General features: G+C 42.5%; 1 protein-coding gene and 1 pseudogene across 4 annotated transcripts in view; both read right to left on the bottom strand.

Annotated features, from left to right (window-relative positions):
- Zranb3 (zinc finger RANBP2-type containing 3) overlaps window positions 1–4,869 on the bottom strand; it is a 245,878-nt gene that overhangs the window by 226,297 nt on the left and 14,712 nt on the right. The gene's annotated exons all lie outside the window — the stretch shown is intronic.
- Window positions 776–1,639, bottom strand: LOC103733584 (annotated as a pseudogene).

Here is a 4,869-nt window from a genome sequence, read left to right as displayed (position 1 = left end):
CAGGGTCTCCCTGTAGCCCCAGCTGGCCTGGATTCGCTATGGAGACCAGGCTGGCCTCGAACTCACAGAGACCCACCTGCCTCTGCCTCCCGAGTGCTGGGATTAAAGACATGCACCATGAAGCCTGGCTGTTGTATATTTTTTTAATTCATTATTTAATTTTTCATTTTTGTGCATATATCTACAAAGGTATTAGATCCCACAGAGCTGGAGTTATAGGCAGTTAGGAGCCTCCTGACATGGATGCTGGGAACAAAACTCAGGTCCTCTGAAAGAGCAGAGTGAGTTCTTAATTGCTGAGCCATCTCTCCAGTGCCTACCAGAAAAAAAAAAAAAAATTCCCAGTGTTTCATCTCTTTATTCTTAAAACATTATGGTGTCAAATAAAGTCCAAGAGGTATGGGGTTGGTCTTTAGTCTCTGGTGTTTTAGGTGATCCAGATTGAGCCCACAGGAACAAGAGTACCACCTCACAAATCTAGTAGAAAGTACTATTTATAGATGTACATTAAGTCATGGGGCATATCCCAAGTGTGATAGGTCAAGGGCTCTAGCTCTTACAGAACAGGGGTTGAAACAAACTCCTCTGGGAAGGCAACTGAACAAGAGGACCAGGTATCAGAATGGTCTGGTGGGAGAATTTAGGGAAAGTGAATGGATCTTCCTCTTTCCTCTCTGCTACGATGTACCAGCAGAGACTTGGTATAACAGCAAGGGGCCAAAGTAGATAGCTATTTGGATCCCATCAGGGAAACAACAGACCACTCCAAGGCAGGTCAACTGGCAGGGTCAGGGAGTAGAATACTCTCTGTAAGAATGGAGACAAACTTCCAAATTCTATGTAGCCTGTTTTCCAGCGTCTAGGACTTCTTTGTGATAGGCCTTCTCCATGTTTTCATAATCCATGATGAGCTTGTTAAGTGATGAGTGAGACACCAAAGACACAAAGTCTACCATGCTGTGCAACTAGAACTTCTGGTAATGTGCTCATACCAACAGCATCCACCCTCAACTTCTTTAGCAGACCACACTGCCACAATATCAAAGTTGGGACTTGCCAACATCATATACATGCAGTCCTGTAGCTCTCCCTGCTCCCCCATTTGTTTCCAAGCACTGAAAGCCTTCTGCCTCAAATTCCAGTCACAAGCATCAGACATGGTAGGGAAACTAACTTGAAACCTTTCATCATTGAAGCTTTGGTGAGGGTTTCGACCACAGAAACCAGACAGGTTGATGTGATCATGGATCAGCATAATATCTCCAATTTCAAACCTGGGGTTGTAGCCTCCAGCTACATTGGCTACCACCAAAGTAGTTACACCCAGAAGTCAGAAAACCCCCACTGGGAATGTCAACCCACCTTCCACAGTGGGTACTCATCATACATGTGGAACCTTCATCACACAAGTTCTGCCATTCAGGAACCCAAACACCACTCAAGCAGCATAACCCTGCACTGTGCTTCAGGGAAAGTTGGGTATCTCACTGTAGTCAAAGACCTGGGCCTCGGTTAATTTATCAGTCAGACCTCCTAACTCAGAACCACAGATCACTGCCACCTGAAGTTGGTGCTTGGTGCGAGACAGAAGCCACTCTGTGGTGTTCTGACAATCTTCATATATGAATTCATTCTCCATGGTCTGTCTCCCTGACCGCCTCCCAGTGATTCTGACCCTTTTTCCACTCCACTGAGCTCCATATTACTCTCTGGGTCTGGTTCACACAGTTCTATTTTTTATTTTTATTTTATGTTTATGGTACATGTAAATGTACCAGTGTCATGCAATGCCTGTAGAGGCCAGAAGAGGATGTCAGATCCCCTGGAACTGGAGTTATGAACAGTTATTAGCCCCCATGTTACCCCAAAATTCTTTATGATGCATTTCTCCAGAAAAACAATATTCTTCTACTCAACAACAACATATCATGTAAAATAATCAGCATTAATTTAATAATATCAGCTAAAAAGAGTCCAGATTGAAAATGTCCCAGCAAGTCCTTCCTTTTGTCTGATTCAGAATCTGATCAAGATTTGTATAGTACTTTCAGACCTGTAGTTCTCAGGTCTCTCAATTTACAACATTCCCATTGCTTCCCTGGATTTTTCATATTGAATCCCTGAAAGAGTCCAGTCACTTATGCTGTCTACATTGGTTTTACTGTTTCATCACAATTGCTGAGTGATATTTTCAATGAGAATGCCATGTGGGTAATGTTAGTTCTCTCCTCTGGACTCCATTATGTATGCGGCTGATCGACTATGAGTGATGGTGACTTTGACCATTCTGTCATTTTTCCCTTTGGAATGTATAAACCCTATGTGGGGTGATACTCTTAGACTAGAGAACACAATAGTCTATGGTAATTATGAGCCAAAAACCAAATGAATACAGCTTTTAAAGTGCTTAGCAGAAAATAACTATTAAAACAGCTGCATGGTGAACTAAAATATCATCCAAAAATAAAGAGAACATAAGATATATACTGAAATTATCTCATTGTCCAATTAAAAAAAAGTTAATGAGAAACCAACATGATACTGCCAATTTTCCATTTGCCAAATAGTATACTAAATTTATTTAGCTACTAACATCATATTCTAAGAAAAGAAAGCACAATTCTAACCACAAAAGAGAAAAGCTCTACTAAATGAAAGCTCTGCTTTATATTTTTTGGTCTTTTTGAGACAGGGTCTCCCTGTAGCCCCAGCTGGCCTTGAACTCACAGAGATCCGCCTCTGCCTCCCAAGTGCTGGGATTAAAGGCGTGTGCCACCACACCCACCTTTTTCTTTTTCTTTTTTTTTTCAAAACTGTTTTTACTGAATTTTTTGTGTATTTCATAGGGAGCATCTCAGACGATCTTAATCATCTTTATACCCCCGTACCCACTGGCACCCTCTCATAACTGTCCCCACTGGAGCCCATATACTCTGTCATCCCTGTTAAGGCCCACTGTGTCAAGTCAGTGTTCCCAGATGTTCCCCAGTGCAAGTCCATCCACTGAGGTCTAGTCAGTCTATCTAGAGTCCCTTGTTTTAGGAAGATCAGCTCTTCTTCCCCTAGGAGCAATATGGTTGCCAATATTTCTTCTGCTATTCATTTTCCCAGTTCTGTGCTGGGTTTTTGCCTGCCTGAGTTTGCATGGGACTTGTGTATGCTGACACCATTGCCATAGAATCATATGAGCAGGTTCCCAGGAGTTTGTAGGACTCTGTTTCGATATGGTCATGCACTTCCTCCCTGGCTCTTACAATCTTTCTACCCCCTCTTCCAAGATGGTCCCTGAGCCTTGTGTGGGTGAAGTTTAATAAAGGGATCCCATCCAAGGACTAGCATTCAGCAGACTCTTGATCTCTACACTTTGGCCATTTGTGACCTTTTGTGTTCCTGGCCCTCCCCTGAATGAAGGAGCTTCATTATTGAGAACTGAGAGATTCATTAGTGTCCTCTTCTTTACCCCTGTTCTATGTTCCATGAGCTTTAGGTATAGAGGTTGTATTGTAGATGTGTCACTTAGGCTGGGGAAATTCATAGACAATGTCCATGTCTTTCTCTTTTCTGTTCACTTGTTTGTTTGTCTTGACACAGGTCTCACTATGCAGCACTGGGTCACCTGGATTTCAATATGTAGCCTCAAACTTAAAGTGATCCTCCTGATCCTGCCTCAAAAGTACCTCAATTAAAAGCATGTGTCACCATACCCTCAAAACGAATGCATTCAACTTTGTAAAAAGAGCACTAATTATTTTCCCATTTTACTGCATAAACTCATATTTTGTTAAGAAGGTTAACAGTTTGGATGAACACAGTGGTGTATACCTTTAATCCCAGCACTAGGAAGGCAGAGGCAGGTGGATCTCTGTGAGATCAAAGCCAGGCTTATCTACATGGTGGCAAAAAAAGGTTAACAGTCTAAAGACAAATATTTAGAAATTACTAAGATTATTAGGTGATTAAAAGAGAGGAGGCTCTTCATTTGAGCATTGCAAAGAAATCAGTCTTCTTTTATAGCTGCAGGAATGGGAAGTACATATGCATTTTTGGAATCTAAAGACTGAATTGTTAAGGAAGTATGCCCAAGACCATGGAGAGTAAGTGGCTGAGACTTTAAAGCATGTTCTTTCTACCCCATTACATTGACAAGGCCAAAGACACAATGACAAACTAAGCAAAGACGCTAAAGACAGTCAAGTGGCAGCTTCAGATGGCATTTGTGACTGAGACCTTCAGGAATCTCAACATAAATATTGTGAATATAGGAGTTCTAACCCTTAAAAACAAAATAATCCAGGGTTGGAGAGATGGCTCAGTGGACCTGGATTTGATTCCCAGCATCTACATGGAGGCTAACAACCATCCATAACTCCAGTTTCAGGGGATCTGATGCCTTCTTCTGACTTCTGAGGACACTGCACAAAATGGATGCATATACTCACATGCAGGCAATACACGCATAGACATAAAATAATTTTTAAAAAATATATATATTTAAATATATATTTTTATGTGTATGCGTGTATTGCCTGCGTGTATGTGCGTGCACCCGTGTTGTGCAATGCTGCGGAGGTCAGAAGGAGGTTTCAGATTCCCCTGGAACTGGAGTTAAGAATGGTTCGGAGCTGCCATGTGGGTGCTGGAAATTGAACCCGGGTCCGCTGCAAGAGCAGTCAGTGCTCTTAACCGCTGTGCCATCTCTCCAGCCCCCTAAAAAATATTTTTAAAAAGAGCAATCTAGGCCGGGCGTGGTGGCACACACCTGTAGTCCCAGCACTTGGGAGGGAGAGACAGGTGGATCTCTGCTAGTTCAAGGCCAGCCTGGTCTACATAGTGAGTTCCAGGACAGCTGGGGCTACAGGGAGACCCTGT

The sequence above is a fragment of the Nannospalax galili genome, unplaced genomic scaffold (genome assembly GCF_000622305.1).
Source record: "Nannospalax galili isolate Female #2095 unplaced genomic scaffold, S.galili_v1.0 scaffold995, whole genome shotgun sequence".
NCBI classification, from domain to species: domain Eukaryota; kingdom Metazoa; phylum Chordata; class Mammalia; order Rodentia; family Spalacidae; genus Nannospalax; species Nannospalax galili.
Note: the sequence above shows the minus strand (reverse complement) of the source record. Positions and strands in the feature narration are given on the sequence as shown.